Here is a 16,549-nt window from a genome sequence, read left to right on the forward strand (position 1 = left end):
CAACAATTATCAATACCGCTTGACTATTTTATAATGTGCTCCAAGTTTATTACACATATGTAATTCAATAGAATATTGCAAATGTTATCAACACCAAACGATGTGGTCATAAGAAGTCAAATCGGACAGACAGACAAATACATGGATATCCAAGGTTTTTATGACGAGCCTATGCGGCTTTACATTGTTAATACAGTATACGCAATCCACAAAACTTATCCAATGTTTTTTATAGGAAGTATCGATTTAGATCTCTCATTATTATAAGTCGTCGAGTAGGTTAAAAATATTACCAATTTAGAGAAGAAATAAAAATCTAAATTGTAGATTATTCTGTAAGTCAGTGTGCAGCATGGACTCATGGGGGGTTATATTGCTTCCCCATATTCAAAACCTCGATGCTATTGCAAGATTCGTTCATGACCGTGATCGAAAAAAAAAAATGCGTGAGAGCTCACGACTTACGAGAAAATCACGATTCATGAGAAAATTACGACTCACAAGAAAAATTAAAATTTGCTTGCTTTTTATGCACCACAAGCTGCGAGACTTCAAAGACATACAAGGCATTAAAATTCGTGGAATGTGCATCAAACACCATTTTATAGAGCATAAGATTCGATCGATTTAATTTTTGTTGCCTTTTAATTCGAATTTTTATTTCTCCTGTATTGTACATTTTAGTTGTTGTTATTTTTCTTAAATGTTTCTCTTCTTTAAGAACTTTTACCTGTCATAAGCACCAGGTATTAACGCTGGCAGATCCTTTTAACATAACAAATTGGTTCAACTTAGAAACATGGGATTACTTAGTTTGTTTATTTAAATACACCGAGTAATAGTTTTCACTTTTAAAAATGCCAACGTTAAACGGCTCATTGACTATCGATGTTCATAGTTTAACGATTGCAAGAATACTAATTAACTTTGTCCTTTTGCTTAAGGTATATAAGGGTATGCCAACGAAATGTTCAAGAAAAAGGCAGGGCAAAACATTAAATGATGGTTTTTATTCAATAAGACTAATAGCATGTTTTGTTGTTTCAAAAATTATGACAAGTACATAGGTAAGTAAGCAAGCTAGTTCTTAGACATTTAACTATTCTGATCCTTTTCCTGTCATGACAACTAACATACTTTTTTTCTTTATTTTTATCCAATTTTCTTTAAAACAATGTTCATGGAAAACTGGACATACGCCTTCTCCGCTGCGCCTTCTTTAACTCTCCAATATATTTTTAGGGTTGGGACACTTCGTCCTGAATGTGTATATCGAATTCGTACCACTGTAGCCTATGTCTGCCTATAACGCTGAACGCCTGCGTTCAAATCCTGGTGATCCCCTCTTAATGCTGGCGACATTTGCCAGACATGGTCATGTAAAAATTCTCCCCTAAAGAAGTGTCGCACTGCGGCACGCCATCATTGAGTTTCAACTTCAATCGAAAAGCTTTCATTGATGTGTGAGAAGTGTGCCCCTTCTCGGTTCCTGGATAAATTTTGAACCGAAAATGGGTATCAACTTCTCGAAAATCAATCAATTTAAACATCAAATAGCTTTTATATAATAGGGAGGTGTTTTCGGTTGGGGCAATTCCCCAAACACCTGACTTTTCAATTGGATATCAAATTCGTTTTTGCTCTCAAGCACCTTTCGTTTTGAGCTCTATATTGTCGCGATTGGTCTATATACCTATTTGGCGGGTTTTGGATGGTCCCCCAAACATCCGACCTCAACAATAGAAACAATGTTTTATTTTGACTATGAGAGTGCAAAAAGATTTCGAACGAATTGCATTACCAATCTCCGAGATTTGGTGTTTTTGAAAATTAGGGTTTTAGGGGAGGGATGGCAATCAGACATTTCGACTCAAATATCGATATAAAATTCGTGCTGCACTTCCAAATCCATTTAATGTGAGTCCCATATTGCCATGGTCCGTAAATATGAACTGTTTGGAGGGCGTTTTGAAGCTGGGGCGGCCGCCGGGTCTTTGCCTGAAAATAGATATTAAATTCATTCTTTACTCCCAAAATACCGTTGATTTGAGCTCCATATTGCCATAATCGGAAATTAAGTTTAGTTTTGGGGGTGCTTTAGGGCGTACCCCCAAACGTTTGGCTCCAAAATTGGATATCAAATTCGTTTTCTACTCTCTCATAAATATCTCTCCTTTGAGTCCCATATTGTCATAATGGGTCAATTAACCTATTTGATTTATTTTTGGAAGGAAAAGCGCCACCTAGACTTCAACACAAATTTTAATGTCACATTCGTAATCTACTCCCAAATACCTTTCATTTGAGTCGCATATAGACATGGTCGGCTATTATGCCCATTTGGGGGTACTTGGGGGTAGGGTGACCCCCTATACTTCGATCTGATTTTGTATGCCAGATTTGAAATCTACTCCCCAATACCTTTCATTTGAGGCCCATATTGACATGAACGTCCAATACGTCTTTTTTAGGAATTTTAGGGTTGGGGCGGCCCGATGGGTACTTAGATCCAAAATTTTAATACCATATTCGTATTCTATTTTCCAATACCTTTCATTTGATACACATATTGTCCCGATCGTTCCACTTTTGTTTATGGGTGGTGTTTTTGGGTAACGGGGGAGATTCCGCCCCTTCCGAAATCAACAAATTATAAAGCCTTCCTGACCACATTCGCAATCTACTCCCGAATGCCTTTCATTTGAGTCCCATATTGTCATGATCGTCCAAAAAAACCTATTTTAGGGGTTGTTGGGGCTGGGGCGGCCCCCCAGGTATTTGGACCCAACTTTTATTATGAAATTCGTACTCTACTCTTGAATACCTTTCATTTGAATCCCATATTGTCCCGATCGGTCCACTTTTATTTTTGGGTAGTACATTTGGGGTAAGGGGGAGATTCCGCTCCCCTTACGATATCAAAAAATTATATAGCCTATGTTTTTTTTTCCAGACCAACTTACACAATCTGTGAAAATTTCAAAGTAATCGGTTCAGCCATTTTTGAGTCTATACGCAACAAACAAACACACCGACAAAAAAACACAAATACAATTTTATATATAAGATTATTTTAAGAGATTCAGTAATCAATATGGATCTGGTATCTATCTTCATATATACACAACTAAAAAGTGTATTGCGTTACTGACGAAATAACACCATCATTCATGAGGTGATAACCACCTCAAATATGTTTTTCCTGTTTCTATGTTCTTGCCAAAATATTAATCCAAACTTTGGCTCTGCCTATTGCTATCAACCGCCAATTCGACATTTTTATTTTGTTGACTAAAATGACTCACACATGATGAATCCATATGCATATTATAATAGAAGTATCTCTATCCTTTCTAAAATTACCAAATTTTTCTCAATTTGTTATATCATCCCAAAGTGGAGTTGGTATAAACAATGCCAAAATACTCAAGATTCCGTGCAGGCCGTGATGCATGAGATTTTGAAAAATCATGTAATACCACCGACGCTGCAGACTTCCAATGACCAGGGAGGTGAGGAGTAACAAAATGCCAAACGAACCCAGTTAACGTAACCGAGAAAGAGGCACAAAAAGAATTTTGGTGGATTCCTACCCGGCTTTCCTCCTCATTTTTGGGGGGGAAACATGATGATGTTACTAAAGACATTGGTGGTGTAGCGTTTTGGTGATGACTTCACATGAATGAAGACTTTTTTCCTTTCCGTTTCACAAGAAATCGTCTGTATACTACATTCAGCTGCATTCTCTATGGTGGTGATGTACCGCCGCTGATGTGGTGGTACATTTTGTTTTTTTTGTTATTAGCCATTTCCTCTGTAAAGAACAATAACGACCACACCATCAACAATAAACTAAAACAAACCAAAAATACAAAAAGAGCAACAAAAACCATCTCAGCACCGACTTCATTGTGCATTTTTGCTTAGCTCTTAGGCTGTGGAAAAAAATCTTTAGGCCTTATTCTGAACAATTGTGTTGTAAATCATCGAATTACTCATGTATCCGATGATATAACATCGGCCAGACCACACCACCAGCCGGCATAACGTCCGTTAACGCTATGCCACTTTGAAAGCAATGCATCAACCCAACACGAAGGGAGGAGGAAAAAGTCAAGAACCAAGAATCCAAATGATCGACGCCAAATGATCTCAATGTGCAGGCAAAGTGCATGAGGAAAATACTTCCACCACAGAGATAAAATGAAAACGAAAGGTGTCCAAACACACTGTCGAAGAGCTTTTATGGCTGTTGCAACTCACATCTATCACAACTGCTATGGTGAAAACCCTGCGAACCCTTTTAGGTTGAAATTTAAACCCAAATAAAAGGGAATGCTTCAAGTGGGGCGAGAAACAGATTAAAATCCTCAGGCAACATTGTAAGGGGCTTAAAATAAGTCCAGTCGCTTTTTTTGGGATAAAATAAAAATTGTAAGCAAAAAGGTAAACGTTTACCAAGAATGGGTGTAGTCGCCATCAAACTCCTCTAGGAAATGAAAGAAAAATAAATTTTTCTGTTTTTTGGGCTACTCTTTATTTTGGTTGTTTCATTTTATCGTTGGATTCTTTTTTTTTGGACAGCTAAAACCAATAGGATTTGCTTTTGTTGCAGATGCTGGATGTTTTTTTAGAGTTACAGATATTGGCGATTGGTGGTTTACCTATCTTACTGCGCCCGAAGAAAGGTACCCTGATATGATACAATGTTCGTCTCAAAAATGCATGATTCTATCATTGCACACCTCACTAATAAGTGAGTAGGTGGAAGCATGTAATATTTTTGTTGCGAAATGGACTGATGATGAAGATTGAATAGCTTCGAAATCGCGATCTCTATAGGCTGCCCAATGCAGTAATAGCAACCATATTTTGCCCAAACCTTTTCAAAAAAGGGTTCTTATTTTGGTTTCTATTCTGTTCTATATTTAAACAAAACCAAACCCTATTGGTCTCAGCTGGACAAAAAAAAACCAAAGAAAAAATAAATTTTGACGAAAAAGAAAATCAAAATTTGACAAAAATTAAAAATTAAATTTTTAGACAATTTTATTTCAAAATATAATTTAGACAAAACTTTAGTTTTAAGAAAACTTTCGATGATATTGATAGTGAAAATTAAATGTTCATTTAACGGGACACATAGAACTACGTGTTGACTTATGCAAAACAGGTGCGGCAAGTGATAGCATGTGTAGGGCATGCGGGGAAGATGATAAGACATTGCACAGAGTTGCCAAAGCGAAAAATCTTGAAAAAAAAATTCTGGAACTTTTGAACATATAGAGATATATACACTAAACTTTACATAATCAATGTTGAGTTGTATCCAATAAGTATGTAAAAATTGGGGACCCTAGTGGGTCCAGAGTAGAGTTGGCAAAATATCGATGACACTATCGATATTTAGTTTTTTGACTGAATATCGATTAATTTTTTTCCGATGGATACTATCGCAAAAGTTAGTTTTTTTTGCAAAACTAAACAAAAACAGTAAGGAAAGGCAAAAGTCGGGCGGAGCCGACTATATAATACCCTACACCTAGCCTACAATTATAAATTCGGGCAATATATAAGTAAATATGTATATGAGAGTTTTATCTAAATCTGAAACGACTTTAAAACAGATCGTTTGAAAATTGTTCTCACTACGGCCTTATAAGTGCAAATTCGGCGATAAATATGTATGGGTGAAATCTGGCAGATATGTTAAGATCAGTAACAAAACAATCCGTGCCAAATTTTGTGCAGATCGGTTGATATTTGTTGTTACTACGGCCATATAAGTGCAAATCAGGCGATAAATCTGAACCGATTTGATGAAATTTTGCAGATATGTTAAAATCGGTAACAAAACAATCCATTGCAAATTTTGTGCAGATCGGTTGAAAAATGTAGCTACTACGGCTATTTAAGTGCAAATCGGGCGAAACATATATATGGGAGCTATATCTAAATCTGAACCGATTTTTATAAAATGTTGCAGATATGTTAAGATCGGTAACAAAACAATCCATACCAAATTTTGTGCAGATCGGTTGAAAATTGTCCTTACTGCGGCAATTTGGGCGATATATATATATATATGGGAGCTATTTCTAAATCTGAACCGATTTTTATCAAAATCAAAAGCGAATTTGCACATATCACCAAACAAGTGATATGTGCAAATACGACCTGCATTTTGATTACAAGAATACATGGACTCTCAGCCGGACATAACTAAATCGAATCAGAAAGTGATTCTGAGTCGATCGGTATACTTATCAATGGGTCTAGCTCTTCTCCTTCTTAGCGCTGCAAACAAATGCACAAATCTATAATACCCTGTACCACAGTGGTGGTGTAGGGTATAATAAGCAATCCGACACTGAATATATCCTATAAGATACATTGCGCCGATAGAGGGCGCAATTTTCATACGATTAGGCTAACATATTGTACAATGATTTACCTCATGACTTTATGAACCTTGGTTTTACTTGGTCTGTGCATTGATAATGCTTCTATATAAATCGATTTCCTGATTTTTACTTCTCATTTTCGTTTGAAATATACGTGATGGGAAATGAACGATAGTATCAATGCAATCGATATTTATTATTAAAACTATCGAATGTTGCGATAACCTATAGTTTGCCAGTTTTAGTCTAGAGGGTGATCCAGAGGCTTCAAAGTTGGTCACCCCGAGCATGTCAAATTTGGAATTGTTTGCCAAACACTCATTAATAGGCCGATAGGATAGACTAATTTTTTAAAAGATAGAGCTCGTAAAAGCCTACCACCAAACATTTTTTTTTTAAATTTTAGTCAAGGTATCGTCGTTACAAAGTTCTAGTTAGTATTAAAAAAGTATTGTGCAAATTGTCCTTTCCTATTAAAAGTTATTCCCTTCGAAATCTAAAATTATCGAAAAACCGAAATGTTTTCTTTTTTTTTGCAAATAATGCAACATCCTTGTTTCCTTCGGAACTTTTTTCCTTCCAGTTGTTGTTTTTTTTCTTTTTTATGTGTTTTTTAAAATTTAAAATTTTTTAAATTTTTTGAAAATCCTTTAACAATCAAATATTGAGAAAATGTTTGTTGAACATTTTTTTCTAAGAATCTATAAAAATGTTTATTAAAATGTTTATGAATATTTCGATGAAACTTTTTTGCAGCGAATTTTCTTCTACACATGATATGAATCTTCCACATACACTGTAGTATTAAATTTTTCATCTAAATGGACTTGGCATATTTATATGCTTTATCTGGGCTTTATGCTTGACTACAATATGCCAATGTGATGTCAATCACTGTGAAAATCGAATCGATATTCAAAGCTATAATATTGCCATGTATGGATGACAGTGGGGTATTAAAATCGGTACCCTAACATAAACCATCATCGATGGTATTACCTTACCAAACAGCAAAAAAAAAACAGATACAATAGTTGGCTGACTGGCTGACTGACTCCATTCACCATCGCGCCACCACAAACAAAAGAGCTCTAAATCTGTCAGAAGATCGAGCGATGCCACAAATTGCAAAATGCCAAAGCGAAAATCAAAACAACGGCTCAAAACGACAACAAAAGAGCTAAAAAGTAATTCGCCAAAAAATAAAATGAGGAAAAAAATGAAAAACAACATCGTGTGTCTCAGTTACGGTTAATGAGCAGTAATGCCACATTGATTACCCTACCGGCTGGCCGGCTGGTCTGCTCTGGGATCTAAAGTCTGAAGTTTGGCTTTACCAAAGCACCCAGCAACCATGATGATGAGGATGATGACGATTCGTTGGAGTTCGTACGACTTGCGGAAATGTAGGAAAATTACAAAAACGCTCCCAAAAAGCAAGCGAGGCAATTCAAAAGAATATTTTTTCACACACAGTGAACGATGAGTTTTAAAATTTAGTCATCTTGATGGCTTAGTGACATATGGCGGGTTTTCTTTAAGAATTACAATTCGTAAAATTTTAGAGCTTATTGTGAACGGAAATAGATTTAATGGCAAATAAAATGGATAGTTTCAAAGTAGATAATGCTAAAAATGTAAAACGTTGGTAAACCAAGGGAAAAACAAGTAAGACAGTGCTATGTTCGGTTGGGCCGAATCTTATGTAGCTTCCACCATGGATGTCATTTCTCAAGTTCTTGGCCCGTTATCTCTTTATAAGCAAACGAAGGACAATTGATAAGAATTGCTATGCTATTGCAGCTATATCAGATTATGGACCGATTCGGGCCATATTTGTTTTTTTTTTGTTGGAGAAGAAGTAGTAGAAGTCATTTTGCAAATTTTCAGACAAATCGGATAAGAAATGCTTCTAATAAGGTCTGAAGAAGTAAAATCCGGAGATCGGTTTATATGGGAGCTATATCAGGTTATGGACCGATTCATACCATATGTGGTACGTATGTACGAGAAGTCGTTGTACAAAATTTCATCGAAATCAGACAAGAACTGCGACCTCTAGGTCCTCAAGAAGTGCAATCGGGACATAGGTTTATATGGGAGCTATATCAGGTTTTAGGCCGATTCAGGCCATACTTGGCACTTATGTTGGATATTCATGGGAGAAGTCTTTGTGCATTTCAGCCAAATCGGATAAGAATTGGGGGGAGAGCGGCTTAAATATTAGGTCCGATTGGAAACATAGTTGGCACATCTATTGAAGGTCCTAGAAAACGCAGTTATACAAAATTTCAGCCTAGTCGGAAGAGAATTGTGCTCTCTAGGTATTCAATCCCAACCGACCTAAACTCATAGGAAGTATTTGTTACAAATTTCAAGCGCCTGGCTTTACTCCTTCGAATGTTAGCGTGGTTTCGACTGACTGGACGGACATGGCTAGATCCACTTAGATTTTCATGACGATCAAGAATATATGCACTTTATGTGGTCTTAGACCAATATTTCGACGAGTTACGAACGGAATGAAGAAGTTAGCATAACCACATACTATTGCAAATTGCAAATTTTGTCCATTAACATTCCACTAAGGAATGGGGGCAAACTTCTCACATATCATTGAGTGCAATCCGATTCAAGTTTAAGCCTCCTTTTTATAGCCGAGTCCGAACTGCGTACCGCAGAAGTTTTACATGTCATAGTACTTCACAAATGTTGCCAGCATTAGGAGGGAAAAACCACCGCTTAAATTTTTTCTGATGGTCTCGCCAGGATTCGAACCCAGGCGTTCAGCGTCATAGGTGGACATGCTAACCTCTGCGCTACGGTAGCCTCCACCCACATCCTATGGCGGAGGGTATAAAAAATATCGTTTTGCATAGCATTTATGATTGTATAGGGATAACACGGCATATAGACCCTTGAAGGAGGGGCGATGTGTCAAATACATAGAAATGTATGTTAGGGTGGGTCAATTTATGTGGACCAAAAAACCCACCAAGCGGCAATCAAAATCTAAATTTATGGGTCTAGAATCAAAATCGAGCTTCCGGGTTTTAAGGACAAATATCGTCCGTCCGTACCAATTGTATCTTCTACGCCCAGACGAAACGGTTGAAGATAGAATCCTAAACTTTCCCTAATTTCAAAGGGGCGTCATTATGTACTTTTTAGTACGTTTCATAAATTTTTGGTCAAGAATGCTGGCTGGCGAATGGACGGACGGACTTAGTCTTTAAGGACAAAAATTTTAGACCAACAATTTTTTATAATTTTCTCTACAGGTTACTTTATAGTTTTTAAGGCGCACAACAAGCCGATTACTGGGTTAGGTGTATGTCCATAGTGACATTGGGCGGATTAATATCTGCACTTTCTTTTCCACCTAACCTAACCATCTCTGCAGCTAAAAATCTCATGGTAATTTTCCCTTTTCGACAAAATTCCATTTTCGATGAACATGAAATTTTAATTGAAATTTTCTTAAAAGATTATATTTCCACAAAATTTCTACCTCATCGTATGCCCTTATCTCTATAAATTTAGAAATTTCCACAATTACAACGAAAACACACCAATTGTATCATTGTCGAAAGCCCACCTCGCCGACCCTCTTCTCGCAATTGCCAAACAATTCTACATCATAATCTGAGGCTCATTCTCTTTGTTGCTGTTGTTATTTATGTTCATTGGTCAAGTATGTATGCCGAGACAACACTTTGACCACCAATAGGGGAAAATTCTTTAGTTAGCCGGATGGACAGATAGGCTGGGGTTTGCAACCACGCAAAAGGATGGCAGCAATAGGTGCTTGAGGTAGAGGGAAGTCTTAATAATGCTGATTGATAGCTTTTTAGAGTTTTATATCATCTTTTGTTGCCGGTTTTGGCAATCTCACGCTAGGCACAACCATAGAAGTGGGGAAGTGATATAACCAACCATGGATTGATTTTTCGTTTTCTTCTTCCTCTTCTTCTTACAAAAAAGGGAAGAAGTGGAACATAACCTTCGCTGTTTATGATTCGCGGCATCGTGTACTTACGTATGGGCCAATGGATGTGAGTGAATGTTGTTGACTAGCACCAAACAAGTGACCTTCATCATACACAATTTGATCTGTTTCCCCCCATCATCTGAAGTAGTTCAAAAGTGTATTTCCCATATGTAGAGGCTTTGACTTTAATGTGTTCAATATGAACTATGAGTGGAGCTTTTTCTCGTTTGCATTGTAGTATTTAATGCTGATATCACTTAACTTTGTTTGCACTGTAAGCAACGCTTGACTTCACACGCGCAGCCATAGCACACCGACTAGGCGATTGTATGCCTGAAGAAAATGTTTTGTCATGGATGTTAAGAATTCAATGGGCCGTTGTGGCCCAAGTGTCCTTCCACTGATCAATGGAATAATTAAAATGTCTAGAGGTAATGAGTTGACTTAAAAAAACGACGCGCGGTAATTGCCTTAAAAATGGCAAAGTCATTAAAACCAAGGGAAGAAGTAGTTAAATATTTTGATGGAAGGTGGTGACAAGTCAAACACTTGGACACTACCCCATCGGAAACAAAGGAATTTTTATAAAATTTGCAAAATAATATTTTCATAAGTCTTTATAATGAGTATATACAGCAAAGCTAATATGGGATATAAACTTTCGTTGGAATTCAAATGGAAAAGTTGCAATATGTTCATCATTGAGCTGTATGAAATCAGGTTTTATCTCATTGGTAAAAGACATCCATTTTATAGCCATTGTACAAATTTTTAGGATGATTGCTTCATAAAGGCCTTATAAGTCATGAACAGTTTACATGTTGGAAACCTAATTTAGTTCAATTACACAACACTTTCCCTTTTACATCATTGACCGACCAAAGGGCCAAGCGCTAATCTACACCAGAATGCCTAAAAATAACCCCAAGGCACCTTTCCTACTCGAGAGAATATCATCGAAGCAATATTTCAATTTTATCAAACATTAAAGTAACAAATTGTTCATCATGTAGACACCCAATTATGCTGTACTCACACAAATCAATTAACATCATTATCCCTAACATTAATTACTATGATTTTACCAACAACAAAAGCGACAAAAACAACAACAGCAATATCAAATGCTGCAAGAACAACCGCATAATTAATTCGAGCCCATAATCAATTTAAATGCCCCATAAAAATGTATCTTAGCTGTGTGTAGAAATGGCTACGCATAAATATGCAAGTACACATGGTAATGTGTGTGTGTGTGAAAATTTATCACTCTCCCCCCTCTTTCGACCCCTTCACAGGCAATTTATCAATGATAACAGACTGTAAAACAATTTTCTTGAGTGTAGCAAAGACATGGTGGTTATCAAAGTGTTGGTAAATCTTGGCGGTTTGTTTTGATTGTGTCTAAGAGAGACCAATTGTGAAAGAGAGAGCAAGCAAGAGCAAGAGAAAAATATGGTCGTACCAACCATGAAATAAGTGTTTAATTAAGGAAAACGGCATGAAGCAGCACTCAAACACTACTTTGAATTAAAAGAAAAAACATTAAACTTCAAATAAACAAATGGAGAAAAAACACACACACACACATTGGGTATACAGAGTTGGATCAACTCGTTAAGAAGAAGAAGAATTACACTTGGTATTATTATGTGATTATTTTTTTTTATCTACTAGACATTCTCATAATGAGCTGCGTGGAGTCCAAGGCTATTCGTATGTACTACGTCTGTGTGTTAATATAGACTTGACGAAGTGTAAAGTTGTTTTGATTGGATATGTCGAAGCGGCAAATTATGGATAATTTCATGAACTCTGGTGGGGCCTTCATTAGTTTTTGTTTTTACCAAAATGTTAATTTCCCACCATGAGCGTAAATTAATGGACAAAACATTTTGGGACTCTTTAAAAATCAGCATAGTTCTGGTAATATTTCTGTGATAAAGGTTTTGTTGTAATAGAAAATGGTAACTGTAATCTAGTTGTAGTTGTTGTAATAGGGTTCACAATGTAATTATACCCACCACCGAAGGATGGGGGTATATTCATTTTGTCATTCCCTTTGCAACACATCGAAAAATTCATTTCCAACCCTAAAAAGTATATATATTCTTGATCAAGTATATATATTCTTGATCAGCTAAAAAATCTAAGACGATCTAGCCATGTCCGTCAGTCTGTTGAAATCACGATACAGTCTTTAAAAATGGAGATATTAAGCTGAAACTTTGCACAGATTAATTTTTTGTCTATAAGCGGGTTAAGTTCGAAGATGGGCTATATCGGACTATATCTTCATATAGCACCCATATAGACCGATCCGCCGATTTAGGGTCTTAGGCCCATAAAAGCTACATTTATTATCCAATTTTGCTGAAATTTGGGACAGTGAGTTGTGCTAGGCCCTTCAACATCCTTCTTCAATTTAACCCAGATCGGTCCAGATTTAGATATAGCTGTCATATACACCGATTTAGGATCTTAGGCCCATAAAAGCCACATTTATTATCAGATTTTGCTGACACTTCGGACAGTGAGTTGTGTTAGGCCCTTCGACCACCTTCTTCAATTTGGCCCAGATCGGTCCTGATTTGGATATAGCTGCCATATAGACCGATCTCTCGATTTAGGGTCTTGCGCCCATAAAAGGCGCATTTATTGTTCGACTTCGCCGAAATTTGGGACAGTGAGTTGTGTTTGTATCTTCGACATTTTTCTGCAACTTGACCCAAATCGGTTCAGATTTGGATTTAGCTGCCATATAGACCGATCCCTCGATTAAAGGTTTTGGGCCCATACAAGGCGCATTTATTGTCCGATGTCGGTGAAATTTGGGACAGTGATATAATTTAAGAACCTTGACAAACTTCTGCAATATGGCACAGATAGGTTCAGATTTGGATATAGCTGCCATATAGACCGATCTAGCGATTTCAGATCTTGCGCCCATAAAAGGAGCATTTATTGTCCGATTTATCCGAAATTTGTGACAGTGAGTTTTGTAAGGCTCTCAAAAAAACTGGTATTGCTCTTATACGACCTGATTTCCCAATCCGATTTTTGAGTAGTTGCAGAGCGAAACTCTTATCAGAATATAAAACAAGTAAAAACGTTCGGCCGGGCCGAATCTTATATACCCTCCACCATTGATCGCATTTGTCGAGTTCTTTCCCGGTCTCTATTTTTAGACAAAGGGTAAAAGAAAAAAATTGTTATGCTAATTGAATTGAGTGTTGGAGACCACAGTAGAAGTCTATGTGTAAAATTTCATCGAAATCGAATAAGAATTGGGCCTTTTAGGGGATCAAAAAGTACAATAGGGAGATCGGTTTATAGGTGGAGCTGTATCAGGCTTAAGACCGATTCAGACCATATTTGACACGTATATTGAAGGTTATAAGAGAAGCCGTTGTATAAAATTTCAGCTAAATCGGATAATAATTACGCCCTCTTGAGGCTCAAGAAGTCAAGATCCCAGATCGGTTTATATGGCAGCTATATCAGGTTATAGACTGATTTAAACCACATTTGGCACAGTTGTTAGAAGTCATAACAAAACACCTCATGCAAAATTTCAGTCAAATCGGATAGGAATTGCGCTTTCTAATGGGTCAAGAAGTCAAGATCCAAGACTGGTTTATATGGCATCTATATCAAGTTATGGACCGATTTACACCGTACTTGGCACAGTTGTTAGAAGTCCTAACAAAACATGTCGTGCAATATTTCAGACAAATCGGATATGAATTGCGCATTCTTGATGCTCAAGAAGTCAAGACCCCACATAGGTTTATATGACATCTATATCGGGTTAAAGACCGATTTGAACCATACTCAGCACAGTTGTTCGAAGTCACAATAAAACACATAAGAATTGTGTTCTCTAGAGGCTCCAGAAGTCAAGATCCCAGATCGGTTTATATGGCAGCTATATCAAAACATGGACCGATATTTACAATCCCAACCGACCTACACTTATAAGAAGTATTTGTGCAAAATTTCAAGCGGATAGCTTTACTCCTTCGAAAGTTAGCGTGCTTTCGACAGACAGACGCACATGGCTAGATCGACTTAAAATATCATGACGATCAAGAATATATATACTTTATGGGGTCTTGGACGAATATTTCGAGGAGTTACAAACAGAATGACGAAATTAGTATATCCCCATCCTATGGTGGAGGGTATAAAAAAACGTTACATGACCTCCAATTGTACTTGTACTTGACCTTAGCTTGTCCGCCTATGACGGTGAACGCTTGGGTTCAAGTCCTGGCGAGAACATCAGACAAATTTGTCAGCGAGGGTTATTTGATACCATGTAATGTTGATTCGGACACCACTCAGTTATATGGAGAAATTTGGCCTTGTGCCTTTAAGAAATGTTCATGGGCAAATTTGCAAAACAGAGAAGTAAAAAACGTATAAGACCAAAGCGTTTCAAACATTTTCATTGCTATCAATAATTCTGTTAAGATTACTTAGGTAAGTAAATATAACCACAGTATTGGTTAAGCATGTAAAATCTACCTGCAGTAATTAATGTACATATTCACCCCTTTATAAAAACTTTATGCATACGCCAATGGTTTGCACATAATTGCAAAGACATAAATTCATAATGACTTAAAAAGGAGTTCGCAAAAGAATAAAGCAATTGATTTTAATAATAAATCACACAAACGCAAAAGTATGGTAGAGACTTGTTAAAGCACCAACAAGTACAAAGTACAAATTTGAGGTTAATGTACTACTACTCAATCGACTTGAATAAAAATTAGACCCCAAAGGCGACATGGTTAAGAGAAGAGATTTTGAAAAATCAAATATTTTGGTAGAAAATAAACGCCACCAACGGAATGGATTGGACAGTGGTACCGAATAATAAAAAAATACAAACAAGAAAACACACTTTATTTAAATGATAGCTTAGACAATTGTGATAAACCTCATATTTTGAAGCTTTAATAAAAACAAAATGTATGCAGAGCATAACCGAGAAAAATAAATTAAAATCTGCAGATTTTTTTATTCTTTTTGAGAATAATCGGCTCAAAAATATTGTTGTATGAATTTGTTGTCATTCACAAATTTTAAACGTTCTTGTTTTAAAAAGTATTATGTATTCTTAATGTATGTATATTCTCTATATAATAATCGCTGAAGTAAGGAAAAGACAAAAGTCGGGCGGTGCCGACTATATAATACCCTACAACTACCCTATAAATTGAAATTGGAATGAAGGGTTTTCCAAAAGGGACAACTTTTAATTTAATTTGTGAAAGCTCTCTTACACTAATCATCGATATGTCAATGTCAATGTTTTATTCAGTAAACCTAACATTTTCATCATGGCAGAGTATACGAACGAACAAAGTTTGCAAATCATACGAAATTCGTAGTCGGTGACCGTTAATTTAAAAGCGTTAAATCCAATTTTGACGAAGCTTATGTTTTGGCATAATGTGTTCAACAATAAGGAAAATATGCCTTATTGGTCAGGTGAAAATTCACATGTGATTTACAAATCAACACTATATCAAAAAAAAAAAATAGTAACTGTTTGGTGAGGTTTTCATGTTGGCGGCGTCATTGACCCATACTTCTTTGTCGACGAGGCCAATCGTCACGTTACCGTGAATGGACAACGCTATCGCACCATGCTCACTTAATAATTTTGGCCTGAATTGCAAGATATGGACCTGGATTACATGTGGTTTCAACAGGACGGTGACACAAGCCACACAGCACACGTTACAATCGATTTATTGAAGAGTAAGTTTGATGAGCGTGTTATTTCAAGAAATGGCCCAGTCGATTGACCGCCTCATTCATACGATTTGACGCCTCTAGATTAGACTTTTTGGGGGCTACGTCAAATCGTTGGCCTATGTCAAGAATCCCAAGACGTTGGAAGAGCCCAAAGCCAACATAGTGATCGTTTCGGCTGAAATGTGTGGCCGAGTCATCGAACATTGGGTCCAACGTATTGACAGATGCAAACGTGCCTGAGGGAGCCATATGAACGAAATCGAGTAACATTCGCAAATGTTTTGATTGTATATCAAGCTGATAATAACGTTTTTGAAATATCCCAAATGGTTTGTCAAGTTATCTAGTCCTTATTGGAAAACCCGATATATGGGAGCCCATT

The sequence above is a fragment of the Stomoxys calcitrans genome, chromosome 3 (assembly GCF_963082655.1).
Source record: "Stomoxys calcitrans chromosome 3, idStoCalc2.1, whole genome shotgun sequence".
NCBI lineage: Eukaryota > Metazoa > Arthropoda > Insecta > Diptera > Muscidae > Stomoxys > Stomoxys calcitrans.